The sequence below is a fragment of the Varanus komodoensis genome, unplaced genomic scaffold (genome assembly GCF_004798865.1).
Source record: "Varanus komodoensis strain SLA01 unplaced genomic scaffold, ASM479886v1 scaffold10, whole genome shotgun sequence".
Lineage (NCBI taxonomy): Eukaryota > Metazoa > Chordata > Lepidosauria > Squamata > Varanidae > Varanus > Varanus komodoensis.
The window spans coordinates 10769247-10784859 of NW_025335269.1; the positions used below are offsets into that span (position 1 = coordinate 10769247).

Sequence of the window (15613 nt, forward strand, 5' to 3'; positions counted from 1 at the left end):
CAAATGCTAACACTAGCTCTCTACCAGTGCATCTTCTTGTTTTAATATAGCTTAATGGACTTTCAAGAGGTAACTGCTGTCAGAAGGTTCAGCCAGCCAGAGATGTTGGTCACATGTAGAGATGGTACAGCCCACATAGGTAAAAACAAAGCAAAACTCTAAAGCCCAAATATTTAATTGGTTGTTTTTGAAGTAGCTCTTCGTTGTTCCAGAAGTGGTAAAGGGCTTATATAATGTTCTTTTCTCTGATTACTTGTGAAGTTAACAAGTTCCTCTTCTCTCCAGAGATGGATGCTTCTCACTTTAACAACGTTTTATACCCTAGCTCTTTTCATCAGTCTTTATATGACAAGACATTAACTGACAGACTTAAGGCACAGGGAGGAAGGATAGTATGCAATGATAGGGAAGGTAGGCAATTGCTATTCCCAAGCCCAGCTCTTAACTGCTAAGCAATTTTGTTATTCTATGCTAACCCTTTAAAGTGTTAAGTCCTCATAGAGGAATATAGGTAAGGAATCACAGTTCTTATCATCCTGGTACTCTGTTTTGCTTAATCGTTGTCAGTGTAGCAATTATGAGAATGATTTGTGCAAAAGTACTGTGCCTGTGGAGGGGAGAACCGTTCCACCTTTTTGCATTTAATAATTTGGTGTATCTGCGTTATATTACAACCCTAAAATCAGAGGCGCATACGTGTGTGTATCTCTGTATGTGTACATATGTATGTAGAACTCCCATGGCTCACTTTTATTTTTTTTTGAAAGGCTTGGCCTACTCTTTCTCTTTGACATTTTGATATCATACTTTGCTGTTGCCCAAAGCAAATTTGTTGCATGTCCTGAACTGGGCACTGTTTTCTTACCAAAACTTGGATTTTGAATAGAAGGACCAGAAAATTGGATCTGCCCACTGCATCAGTGGCATCTTTTAGGCACCTGCTACAACCCATCTCCCTATCCAGGTGTTCCCTGAATTATTGCATTGCAGAGTTACTCTGATTAGCAATTATTGTGTTTTTAAACATTTCAATTTGTACTGTTAAATTGTAAATTGTACTGTTTTGTGGTGTTAATTGTTTAAGTATATTAACTGATGAAATGTATTATGATCCATTTTAATTTCCAATTTTGTAAATCGCATAGTGATAGCATTAAATAGGGTAAGAAGTATATGCATGGATTTCATCATTGTCATTGGACAAGTCTAGACGTTTGGAAAGGGTTCATTAATGGCTTCCTCTAATTAAAGTACATAGTTTTGGAAGGTTTAAACATGTACCAGCCCACTCCATGGAAACTAAAAGCAAGGTGAGACAGACCTTGTGTGTGTGTGTGTGTGTGTGTTTTTCTCATTTTTTCTCCTTCCCCTCTTCCCTCCCTTCCTTTCCCCCCTTCTCCCCTTCCCCCCTGTTCTTTTGTTCTTGAGAGTGAAGGTTGGATTGGTAGATGGTTTATAGAATGTAGTAGGTGACTTCTATCAAACTTGGGATTTTTTCTATAATTGGCTGGAGAAACGGGACTTGGCGTAAATTCAGAGATTTTTTCAAGTTATTATAAACTGATTTGAATTTGACTATAGAATGTTAAAAAATATGTAGTAGGGGGTTGACCCAGTAAATCTGATGTATGTGATATTTGATGTTTGTAGTATTAGTTTAAAATTTTAATAAAACTTAAAAAAAAAGAATGTAGTAGGTGGATGGCGGATGTTAGATCAGAGGGTCAGGTATCGTATGATCGGAGGATAGATCATGTGAGATGAGAATGGTAAGTTCCCGTCCCGTCTCCCCCACACCCAGCACGCCCGCGATCGCACTCGTCTCCCCCACCCAGCGTGCCCATCTCCCCCCCCCGAGCACGCCCACAATTGCACCCGTCTATGGCCATGATCGCAGTAGCGCTCATGTAGGGATGACAGGCACGATCGCGGTCATGCTGGGGTGGGGAGGAGATGGCCACGTTCGTGCTCGGGGTGGGAGATGGCCGCGATCTTTGTTGTTCTTTGTCACTTTGCTTGAACTTGTTGTGATTTAAAAAAATAGTTACAGAACAGATTAACCTTATTTACCTTGAACCTTCTGGGGAAATTTGACTTGGCTCACGACCAATTTGGCTCATGACCAGGGTTCTGGAATGGATTAAGTTTGTGAGCCAAGGTACCACTGTATTTTTATTCACCTATTGGAACAATTGTGTTTCCCCTTGTGATGGGTGAGTGTGCGGGTGCTCCAATCCCAGTGATTTCAGGCAGGGGGACATACAGCATTGGAGCCTGGACAGTCTCCTGTGCTGGCCTCTCCAGTTCCCTAGAAACTTGCTCTGGACCCAGCTGATGTGAAAATGTCCAAGCAATTGCCATCAGCTCCGTTTTGAGCAAGGTCATCAAGTGGGTTGTGGCCAGGCAGCTCCAGACTCTCCTGGAGGAAACTGGTTATCTAGATCCATTTAAATCAGGCTTTAGACCTGGTTTTGGAACAGAAACTGCCTTGCTTAGCCTGTGGGATGACCTCTGCTGGGAGAGAGACAGTGGGAGTGTAACCCTGTTGATTCTCCTGGACTCCTCAGTAGCTTTCAATACCATCAACCATGGTATCCTAGAAAGGTTGGCCAGTTTGGGAGTTGCAGGCACCGCTTTGCAATGGTTCTGCTCCTATCTGGCTGACTGTCTCCAGATGCTGGTGCTGGCCAACCAATAGCCTTTGTACAATGGAGTTCTGCAGGGCTGTTTTGTCCCCCATGCTTTTCAACATCTGCATGAAACTGCTGCTGGAGGTCATCAGAAGGTTTGGGCCAAAGTGTCATCAGTACTCTGATGGCATTAATCTCTACCTCTTGTTTTCATCATTTCAAGGAGAGGGAATGCCTGTGCTAAACCAGTGTCTGAGCTCAGTAATAGACTGGATGTGGGCCAATAAGCTGAAGCCCAATCCAGATAAGACCAATGTACTGTTGGTGGGAGTCCATCTACTCAACTGGGAAGCTTTCCACCTCTCTGGGATGAGGTTGCACAATAGGATTTGCAGCCTTGGAGTAAATGGATAGTTCCCAAGTGGTTCCTGCTGGCTAGAACTATCTCCTTCTATAACCATTGGAGAATATTGACTTTGCAGGGAGCTAAAGACAACTGAAGTCTTCTGTAGGCCAATCACATTCACCCTATCTGGAAGAACTGGCTAGATTGTTAACAGGCCCTTGTCTGATATTGTAGCCTGAGACTTCTGTATGGCTGGAAAGAGGCAAATTCTGCTGCAGACTCATTCTTTGAGCCAGCGGGCCAAGGCTAGGGCTATGTCCTCTGTCTGGGAGGGCCCTAATAAGGCACTGACTGTCCTACCCCTGAGGGAATAGCCTGTGTCTCATCCTCATCAGAATCCTCTGCTGCACACGAGAAGCAAAGACTCCTCTGCTGCCGGATTGCTGGGAGTCAAACAGTTCCTGTGCATGAAAGGTTTCCCTTACTATGGAAATGAGCTAGAACCAGAAGTGTGCAGTGATCTTGGTCCCTCTGCTCTGCCCTGCCCAAGGAAGCGATCTGCTGTCTAGCATACATAATTTACTTTGGTAGCCAGGAGGACTTTTCAAAAACAATGCATTTTGCAGACAGACAACTGGGAAATAATATTTTAGATAGCTCATGTTATTCTAAAACTCATTAATGTACAATATACAAATATTCCTATGGAATAAATATAATTATGTGAAATGAGTTCTCATACATGTAAATACATAATTCAGGAAAACTAGATTGTTGTATCACAAGTGAACAGTCTTATTCACTCTTCACTGACTTGGCTCTTTATGGAGTCTTATCTTAGAATTGCATTATATCATCATAGCTCACTTTGAGCCATAAATCCAGCAAAATGTTGTTATTTGCCTTTAAGGAAACTAAGCCTGTTGGAAAGATTATTAATTTACTTCTGTAACATATTCTCCCTCCCTTCATTTCTCAATACAATTTTATTAAAGACTTGTCTGCTGAGGGAACACTGACAGATTAATTAGATTCTCCCCCCTGCCCCATAATTCCAGCATAATCTCTTCCTTAAACCAATTCTTTCCAGTTCAGATAGTATTGCTGTGATAGGATTATGGTTTAGGAGAACCCATGCAAATTATGCATATTATTAAAGCCAAGCACATCACTATCAGCATCCTGGCAACATATAGGCTTCTCTGAGAAGCTGGGATAGCATTATCAATACTTTATGCATTTTTAAAATTGTCCAGAAAACACCTTCAGATGCTTAACTCCCTAACTCAATCCCCTGAATGTGGAGGCTGCTATCCTGTACCTCCCTTTTTAGGCTAAATTACATCCCACAACCAAGAAGCTCTACCATTCCTTTTTCCATCACACCTCCTACTTGAGTGGGGAACTTCTCAACCCCCACAAAACTGCCCTTGGAGACAACCGCCCACTTTGTAGGGCGGTGCTTAAATCTCATTTAAGCCCCATTCATTCTGCTGAGTCTGCTTTAAGAAGAACCAACACTGAATACAATCCTATATATTTTAAGGCAGGAGTACCCATGACTGACCAGTAGTTCACCCCATGGGTCAGAAGTTTTGGTGTGCACACATGGAATTCCTCATGAGGAGAGGCTGCCACATTTTGTTTCATGCTGGAGAGACTGGCTGATGTATAAAGATGATCTGCACATGAAACCCCCTTCCCTGAGCATTGTAAAGACCCCAATTGGGATGGGATGCTGGCAGCATTTTCGAACTTAGCCTGTGCATAACTGTGAGACAGGCTTCCCATGGAATCCTGGGAGTGACAATCCAACTTGTCTGGAAGACACCAGGCTGGAGGGGAGGCTGCTGCAGGAAATGACCAGTTGCATTTTAAAATTCACATTAACCGCTAATGTTTTAATTATTAATCTATTGCAGTATACTTAAATAACGTGTCCCATTTTAAAAATCCTGAAAACGGTTCACAACATGTTACAAAATGATGCATCATTAAAAGCAGAGCAGTATTTAAATAAGTTAATGCTTGGAAAAAGCCAGGTTAAAATGTTGGTTTTTAATCACCATCAAAGCACACAGTCATTAGTGGCTGACATGCAGGTTGTTGTACTGTCAGTAATGATCACATCCTTTGCCTTTTTTTCCCCTCTTAAGCAATCTTCTTAGGTAGAGCATGATTTTCCCATCTTAAATAAAGAAAGAGGACTGAATGGTAGTGGTCCTGCAATGCCTTCCAAGAATTTTTTGAACCCAGATTGCTGGGCACAGCAGATTTTTCCTTTATTCTGCCTTCAAGGCCAGTTCCCACACTGCATTGCTCTCATACAATGTGTAGTAGGAAATGGAGATAAGAACTGGTTTTCCACTGTGTACATTAGTCCCCACATGTCCATTTTAGAAAATAAGAGTGTAAAATTGTATGCATGAAAATAGGATGTTGGGAATTATCATGGCTACACAGGTAATGGAATAAAAGTGACACTGTTACTGGAGTACTGAAATGAATGAGGAACTTTCCTGCCTGCCTTGCTTCAGAGTTTTTATGTACTGCTTGCAAGCAAAGGATAATTTTAAACACTTACTACATCTCTGATGGGACAAGATAACTCTTGATCATACTGACCCACAAAAAACTGGTTCCAGTGGCATTTCAGTTTCAGGTCAGTGTTGCCTGGACTTGTGTTGCCTGCATTCACTTCTCTAACTTTGGGTAAAACTAACAGTGCCTAGTTGTAACAGACTTTGTCCCCATTCCACATGGTTTATTATAGCTGCCTTTTGATGGTACAAGAGTAAGTAGAGGAAATAAGAACATACTGCATGACATTATTGATTGTAGATTTCCTGATTGTAAAATGCATGTAATGGAAGATGAAGGTTGGGAGAAACACAATTAATGTCACATAATTCTCCTTTCGGTGTGTCTTCCAAAGAGAGGCTTATTATAACTTTAAAAGGGATTTGATTGCTGGCATTTGAACCATATTGTGAAGTACCCATGCAGAATCACACTGACCATTTTTAATAGGAAAACAAGGAAATCAATGTTCATGAAGCCTAGAATGTTTGTTTCTTTGTTTGTTTATTATTTAAAACATTTTAATGCTGCCTGTTCAAAGCCCATGTTGTTGCACAAATAGATAAAGACAACCAAACTTTTTGCATAAAGTAACAACATAGTCAAGGCCAGAAATAATTTACTACCTATGTTGATGGATGAGAGGGTATGAACTTGATTTATCCATAGTAAAATATCGGCATTCCTTGAACTCCAATGGGAAGAATGCACATCAAGCCTGTAAAGCTTTATAGGGAAAGCCCAGTTACTAAGGCTGTAATCCTATAGACTCAGGGTTCAGAAACTCAGGCAGAGGCTTGTTGGGAAATCTGAGTGGACTCATAAGAGTTCAGATTTCTGTGAATCTGACCTGTGGATTTCCTAGCAGATGAGTTTTTCTCAAGTTGTGCAGATTCAGTGGACTTTCAGACCCATTTTTTAAACTTTATGCAAGTTTATGCAAATTAAGTCCAAAAAATAAAAATTAAAAAATCAGCCAAAAACAAGCATTTCCCTTTGTACATTGAAGTGTGAAATGTGCAGCTTGAGGGGGATTTGTGTATTTTGGAAGGGTTTGCAGAGTTTTGGAAATTTGCTAATTTGTGCAAATATATATATATATATAGACCTATTTGGCTGAGATTCAGTTCTATTGATGAGCTCACAGTGGAATGAGAGGCACCTGAAATGCAGACAGAATGGATTTAACTATGTCTGTACATCTCTCCTCAGTCCTGTGGGCCAAATCCAGCCCTAATGGGATGCCAGTCTGGCTGTTTAGAGTACCCTAGATGGCCATGCCCCATTCCTCTTGTCCTACCCCTTTTCCACAGACTGCCAAACATTTTATAGTGTAGTGGCATGTGAGTGTTTATTCCATCATTGTAAAAGACCAAAATGCCTTTTCTAATGCTTAGTTACTGACAATAACAGCTTTCAGTTCCATGCAATGAGGCTACCAAGAGCTTCTGGAAAACTGAATTCCATGTTCAAGCTGAAAATGGTTCTACAGACTTAGCAGATGCACTTACCGGCAAGTACATCACACCAAAGTGAGTGAGGATTACATCTGGCTAAATATGCATACAGTTTCTCTATAAGAAACCAAATCCAAGGCAGGACAATGAACCCAGAGCTAAATAAATGAAAGAATGATGTTAGGTTAATAATGAAGAATAAACAAAGGAACAGTATTAGGTTATGCTGATAGGGGCAAACTCTGCAGTCCTTTAGGCCACAATGTCATTTTCCTATCCATCTTCTTGTTGGGATTTTTGCTAAATTAAAGTGAAAGTAGGATGAGCTCAAGTGCTTTTTGAAAATGTAATCTCTTACATTCAGAGACTATGAAAATTTCATAGGAGTTGCTTATTTCAAGTGCCAGCAACATTGTGGAGTTAGGATATGATTTTTAATAGCTTTACTGCAAGAATGGATTTCAAAAGAAGTTGTTTTCATTTTCTGCAAATCATGGTGTTTAAAAACTGTAAAAGTAAATAAAGGTTAGCTCTTGGCATCAGCTGGCATTTATTAAAATGAGGAGGTCAATCAAATTGTTAAGCTCTATAAGCATCTTAGAGATATGTAGATTTGGAAAGAAGTACAAATTTGGCAGTGATGAAAGATAAAATGGCAAGTACATTTGCTAAGGATTTACTGGTGAATTCTTGATATTAAAGTGCAATATAACACATGGTCCACAAGAATGCATTTATCTTTAATTACTGAGTGAGCTAAGATGATATATTACCAGTCTGTCTGTTATCAGCAGCTCTGAGCTCCAAAACAAACAGTTATCTCTGAATCATTTTGAATTCAGAATGGATCCAAAGTCCGGTGTCCACACACACACACACACACACACACACACACACACACACAGAGCATCCTCACAGATCACATTCCACAAAGATATTTTCTGATGGATAGACTGCTGAAAGAAACTATAAAAGTGATTTTGTTATTACATTTACTTAGAGGCCCTGTTTATTGTAGTAAGGTTTCTTGATGTGTTTATTTGTTATATTTATATCTCAGTTTCACTCTAAGGAGCCCAAGATGGCATAGAGACTTGTGATCTAACCACTCCAGCAGAGGTAGGCAGTGTGGTACCCATGAGCACCACTGTGGCCTAAACATCTTTCTTGGTGCTCACCAAGCATTCCTACTCCTCCCAATTTTAATTAATAAATACAGTTATATTTTCTTAGTAGCAGTGGATTTGTTTCAGAGGGAAGTGGGAACCTCTGCTGGCTGCCTTCTTAATTTCCCGTGAATTTCTCTGAGCCAGTTACTTAACTGTATGTCACTTTGGTTACCCCCACAATGACTGAATAAATGCATGTTCCAGTCATGACAGAGAGATTAAGTTTCCCTAAATACAATGCCCTAGAACAGTTAGTCATGGAACCAATAAGAGGGGAGGCAACCCTGGATTTATTCTTAAGTGGTTTTGCCCAAGTTGTAAATATTTTTGATCCAGTTGGAAACAGTGACCACAGTGCTACCAGATTTAACATAGATTTAAGATGTTGCCAAAGAAATCCAGCTTGACTTCCAAAGGGAAAACTTGTCTAAATGAGGAAAGCAGTAAAAAAAGTAAAAAGCGGGAGTCAAGCAGGTTAAATCCCAACAAAATGATTGGCGATTGCGCAGAACCACAATAACAGGAGCTCAAATAGAGTGCATAGCACAGGTTAGGAAAAGTAGCACCAAGTCCAAGAGGTCACCAGCATAGTTAACAAGCAGTGTCAAGGAAGCTGTTAGAGATAATGCTTCCTTCCCTTCAGAAAATGGAAGTCTTGCCTAAGTGAAGAAAACAAAACATATCAGAAGCAGGAAACCAGTGAGGGCACTGGAAGGTAATGGAGTTAAAAGCGTACTAAAGGAAGATAAAGAGAGTGCAGAGAAAAAAATCATTTTTCTTCCCTGCAGCCAATTCAGAAAAGGTACCTGTGCCTGAACTGATGTTTCCAGGAAGGGAATTTGAGCAGCTGAGGCAAACAGTGGTGACAAAGGATGAAGTTCTCAACCTTACTGACAAATTGAAAGTTAATAAATCTCCAGGCCCCAGTGGTATCCATCTTAGAGTTCTTCACTCAAATATGAAATTGCTGATCTTCCAACAAAAATGTGTAACATATCCCTAAGATCAACCTCTGTAACCAGAGGTATGGAGATTGTAACACCAATTTTTCAAAAGAGATCTAGGGAATCAGGGAAATTATGGGCCAGATGGCTTAAGGTCTGTTCTCAGTTAATTGGTTAAAGGAGTTATTAAATACAGAATTAGTAAACATATAAAGGACAGGTACTGCTGAGAAAGAATGAACATGGCTTTCACAGTGGTATCCTGTCTCACTAACCTTTCAGAATCCTTGAGGGTGTCAATAAACGTGTGAATGGGTGATCCAGTAGACATTGTTCATTTGGACTTCCCAGAGGTTTGACAAAGACTGTCACCAAAGACTCCTGAGCAATCTTACCCATCATGGAATAAGAGATAAGATTTCTTACTGATCAGTAGCTGGTTAAAGAACAAAAAGTGGAGAGCAGGAATAAATGACAGATTTTCCTCATGGAGGGATATGAACAGCAGGGTCGTACAGAGACTAATGCTTTTCTATTTATTCATGAATGATCTGGGATTAAGAGTATACAGGGCAGTTTGCTAATGACACCATAATATTTATGGTGATTGAAACAAAAGGGGATTTTGAGGTGACCTAAAGCATGGGTCCTCAAACTACGGCCCACAGGCTGGATCCGGCCTGCCGTGCTTATCCAGCCCGCTTCAGAGCTTTTGGACTCGCTAGGAGAAAATGATCTCCAAGCGAGTCCTAAAGCTCTGAGCTGGTGCAGGCATATTCAGTGGGGAGATGGCCACAATCGCGGGGGTGCTCGTGCAGGGAAGGCAGGCGCGATCGTGGCCATCTTCCCCCGCCCCCAGCACAATTGCAGTCATCTCCCCCCCAACACAACTGTGATCATGCCTGGCCCACAATCTTTGTTTAGGATATTGTAATCCCATTATCTGGACCAATTAAGAAATATAATATGAAGAGGGGCTTGCTTCTTGTATATAATGCTCTGAGATCCTTTGGAGGCCTCTCCCCTCACATTTTCCTGTGGTGTCTTCAGACTGCTCCATTGTATAGAATTATAGTTTATCTTAGATATTTTATATTCTACATAAGCTGTTCGGATTCCCTGAGGACCCTTTTTATTATTAATACTGAAGAACCTTCATCCTAAAATAAGTATGGGCAAAAGGTAGTTTTTTGTACTTCAGTTCCTAAAAGCTCTTCCCAGCATGGCTAGTCATCAAGAATTCTGGGAAGTGAGGTCCACAACATCTGGAGGTTTACTTCTGCTCACTCCATCCTAAAAATACTATCCTATATAGAGCAAAGTAAGGTGGTCATAGTCAATGTCTAGCTGAAAATATATGCAAGCTAGAAAACTTGAAGAATTGCCCAGATAAAGGTGCTGACAAACTGATTTCTTTGCGTACATATTGTTTTGCTCAATCTCATGTCATACATTTCATGAAAAAGTACCTTGGAAGCAGGTAAGGCGGGTGGAAATGTCCTTATTAGCTTGCAACATGGGATACAGTTTTTCCATGGTCAGTTTCTATGCAGAGGCCAGCTTCGGATAACGTGAGAATCTGCACTGCAGCACAAGACCTTTGGGTGAATTGCTTGAAGCCCCACAAATGTGCCTGGCAGACTGCTGCCCCCTTCCCTGGGTCCTCCCCCTGTAGTCTCCATGGAAGAGCAACATTGATGTTTGTCTCAGGGTTTTGCATATTCATCAATCCGATTAGCTCCATGCACCCCACCAGCAAAACCCTTTTTCAGTGGACCTTTTGGGTGCTGGAGTAATAGACATTGCAGCTGACATTATGCAGGGAAGATGTATGGATGCCTATGTCAGAACCTGCTCCCCTTTCTGTGTAGTTAAGGACTGACTCTGCTGCTGAGTACTCAGAGTATTCCCAAGGAAAAGTGCTGGTAATAGTGCCTGCTCCATTCATTTTTAATGCCTGCAATTTAACTCTGACATTGTGTATTTCTTTTAAGTTCTCATTTGCGTCCTTCCAGATTTCAAGAGCATGAGTAGTAGAAATAGTATTTCCCTGGGCTTTGTCCAAGGCTGTGGAAACAAGCCTCAGGAAAATGAACCTGTTCTCCACACAGTTGCAGAGGGACACTAGCTGAATTTGCCTCTTTAAAGGGTACAGAATGACTCAAGGATAGCGATGAAAGCAAGCCTGGAGGTTTTAATACGGCTTCTATGAACATCTAGCATTGTAACTTGTTGGGCGAAAAAAATCCAAAAAGCTCCAGGACTGGAATACCTGAAGTCAGAGCTGGGAAATGGACTGACCAGAGCTGTAATTTTTTCATATCCACATATTCCTGTTAACAAGTATGTATCTTAAACCTAGTTTGAGGACAGCAACATTTTCTTTTGGAATTCTCCGTACTGGGTACTGGGCTGAGTACATACAAAGGCTGAAAGATTAGTCTAAATTATTTATACAGCAGCCTATGGAACCCCATAAAATTGATGCTGCAATCCAAGATATTATTTATAAAACTTTTTTAAAAGATTAAAGACATTGTCTCATAATACTGAAACAGAATTTAGAATCTGTATTCAATAATGAGATCTTTAAAATGTATCATGTAACTGTGATGCATTTTAAAACTATGGTCACATGGCTTTTCTTTTTAAACATTTTTACAATAAACAATAGAAATCCAACTTCAATTTTAAAAATCAATTTAAATAAAAATAGGGGGAATGATTCTTTTTTAAAAAACACTTATTTGTATCCCACCTGTTGAGTTGTGAAGAGTGGGTTGTTCATGACTGTTTGCTATCTCAGCTAGGTTTAGACAACACAATAATGCACAGTCCAACATCAAACCATATTCAACCCATCCTCACACCTGGCCTGTGGGTAATCATGTAGGCTGAACACAGTATCAGTAATAGTAAAGTCCATGTTACTGTGACTGAGCAAACAGCCCAAACCTGAGTGGTTACACCCAACTCTTGAGTCCATAGTTCTCCACCTTCCAAGAACAGTAACTTTAGGTTAAATCTAAACTGCAGAAGGAAGTTTATTTGAAAGGTGGGGAACATCTTTCAGCCTGAGGGCCAAACACACAGATACTTTCATATTTGCTTTTCTTCTGATCACATTGTTTCTAACATCCAAACCATTTAGAAATTATAGCCACTCGTGTGTGTGTAGGCTGAACTGTGACTGGTTCTTCTTCTTTTTTTAGACATCTCTTCCATGCTGGTAAGTTATAACCAAATAATTCACTAACTTTAAAGAATCCTATTGTGCCCAATAATTATTTTCTCACTAGCAAATAAGAACAAATGACTTTTGGTTTATTTTGGTTTAATCTAGAAGGTTCAGCCAAAGTAGAGTAGAGCCACCCAATTCTACCATATAGAAATGGTTTGGCAGACTTGGTTTCCATTCATACTGGGAGGGAGGGAGAATTAGCATTAGCTCTAACTTTGAGCATAACAGATTCCAGAACGTTCAGACAGTGGATTTAACAACTCAGGAAACATCTGGAGGAAAATGGTCCACATTGGTGGGCTACTTATTGCAGCAGCACAGCTCTGCTTTTTACAACAGTTACACACAGCTTCATCAAAGTATTAGATTTACATTGCTTGTGAATGGATGCATAGTAATCTTTTTCAGATATATGCAGTGTGTGTGCCATAGGTGCAACCAATTACATGCCTGTCTGAATGTAGTAAAAAAACATTCGCATACAAAGTTGATATGGCTGCAGTTCACAAACCCATTAGAAATGCTAGGAAAGCTTTGAATAATCAGACATCTGTACTTTTTAGAATTTTGTTTAAATACTGTATAGGCAAGCATAAAAAATTATTGTGTGCAAAGAACAATACATATATTATTAATACTGCACTGCAGTAGAGGTTTGGACCCATAGTGTTTAAAATGAAATTAATTTTACATTTAACAAATGGTTGTGCTTAAAATTATTTCAGGTTATTGAACTGAATTGCTGAAGCACTGTCACTTTCATGAGCAGTGTATGGAATGTCCGCCTCCTTTCACTTTCAGTGCTTCTTGCATACTTTTCTGCAAGTTTGTGTGTTAAGTCAAACATTTCTAAAAAAAAATCATTTGTCCTATTGTTTTTGTTGAGTTTATGAACTATTGTTATATTGTCTTTCATGTTTAAATCTCCTGGTGTTTTGGCATGCTCCATTGGGCTGCACATATACGATTCCACACACCCCAGCACCTGACAGTGATTTATATGTATTGGTTCACCAACCATGCCAATTTGGTAATTTTATGAAAAAATGCCCAGTCGGTTGGCTATGGATGTGGTATAATGATCCTGCGCTAGGTCAGTGTATCCTGTTTCACGTCAGCATAAATACAGCAAAAATCACTGTATCACAGAAACCTTCAAAGAACAGCAGTAGATTCTAAAATACTGTCCTTGATTCAACTCCCATCTCAGAAAGGTTTATGCTTCCTGTAAGCCAGATGGTGGGAATGCTGGACATTATTTAATTGGTCTGCTTGTTTGGCTTGATAAGAACCACTAGGTTGATGAACTCGTACCCCTCCTCCTGTGACTCTCCTTTCTCTACAGTGATTCCTCACAAACTAGAGGCTCCTTCTCACCAGCCACTTGGTTAATCTCACATTCACTAGTCACGTTGGTTGATCTGCCATTTCAGCAGCACATTCCAGCTCCTCCTCCTCTTCTTTCACTTCCCCTTCAGAGTCAGAACTTTGTAGCTTGGAATGGTGTGTTTTGAGAGAAGTGGGCCCAATCCCCATAACTGTGAGGATAAAAAGGAGAAGGGGAGGGGGAGAATATAAGCTGTGTCGAGTTCCTTGCAGGAGGAAAAAAGGGGGAGATATAAATGTAATACATAGAATAAATATAACATTTAAATGTACAGTTGAACCTCAACTTCTGTGGGTTTAACTTTCACAGATTTGATTATTTGTGAGTTTCCCATCAATAATTAAATGGGAATCTTTTTGGTATTTTGCATCCTACTATAGACAACACGCATAGACTAGAAAACGTAAACAAAACTAAAAAAAAAGTTTAGTATGTCATAAATTCATGAAATATATGTATTATTAATTTATTTTATAATCTAATACCATAAATATATAGACACATTTGTTATAAAAAAGTTAGATTTTGTAGAAAGTTTCCATATGCTGAAGAACTGCAGACTAAACACTCTGTTTGAGGATGCCACCCTCTTTGTCTCGGTCCTAGCCAGCCTCACTCACATGTTTTGTCTCTCAGTGTATGGTATAACTCTAATTGCTCTCAACTTTTTGCATCTTTAAAGTTCAATAAAATATCAGCTGGGTCCAAATCTGGACATGGGTCCAAAGCATAGTGCTTCTGAAAATGCTCTCAAGGGAAAAGAAAGGGAAGACCTTACAAGAAAAGGTCAAATCATTAGATATGCTTTGTACAGTGAATTCAGCTACTGCAGTTGCCCGCCATTACAGCATCAACGAGTTCCCCATTGTTTTTCAGTGACCTGGTAGGTGTATGTATCACACAAAGAGAGAGGGGGGGAGAGGGAGAAGCCATCCAGTACATATATGGTCAACAGTGTTAAGGATTTAGGTTGGGGCAGGGCTAGAAATATTTGCAGCTTTTCCACTTTCATGGGGATCCTGCACCCCTAACCCCTGCAAATGTGAAGGTTCAACTGTACAGTGAAAAAGATTCCCTTGCATGCATTGTTGACTGATCCTTTTTTTTTTCTTTTCAACATCCGTAAAAAGTGTAGTATGTAAACAACAGACTCGGCTTAGTTTTCTGTTCCACACATTTATCTATCATTACCGTTAGGGGCAGAGGGAAAGCAGCTACCTGAATGCAGGTGCACTAAGAACTCTGGGACAAAGGACCATCCCATTATTTTAGCAAGGACTAACAGGATGTCACAAAAGAAGATGGATAAGGTGCTGAGTTGTAGAAAAGTCCATTTTAAACAGCTACTGCTATGAAAGAATGACAGGATTGTTAAAGAATGGCTTCTTTGATGTATCTGTCATCTTATGGCCAATTTATATGTTACATTTAGCTGCTTGTTTGTGCATTAAACAGCTTCACTAGTAACTTGGCCATGTGAGCAGAGAATTTGCTCAGTAATATGACAGCAGAATAGTGCATTCTGAAATTCTCCTACACAGTCTTATCCTGGGTGTGATTCTGGGCAGATCTGGAAAGTTGGGCACCTCTACTGCATACTCTTATCCTTGTGCCCTAGAACAGCATTTTTTTCTGAACAGGGCCCCATCTTTAATTCCAGTCCTTAACTTCAGGGTTTTTTTAAAAAAACTATCACTCTGTCTCTCCATCTCTTTAACAAACTTTTAACTGCAAAAGCAAAAGATGTCCTGACCCATCAATTGAAGATGCATGACCTAGAGGTGATCTTGCTCTCTCTCTCACTGAGAAGGCAGAGTTTCCCATTTTGCTTGACAGAGGCATGTATAACACAGAAGCTT

General features: G+C 40.1%; 1 protein-coding gene across 3 annotated transcripts in view; it reads left to right on the forward strand.

The window, feature by feature from the left end:
- Window positions 1–15613, forward strand: part of TPK1 (thiamin pyrophosphokinase 1) — a 289313-nt gene that overhangs the window by 109539 nt on the left and 164161 nt on the right. The gene's annotated exons all lie outside the window — the stretch shown is intronic.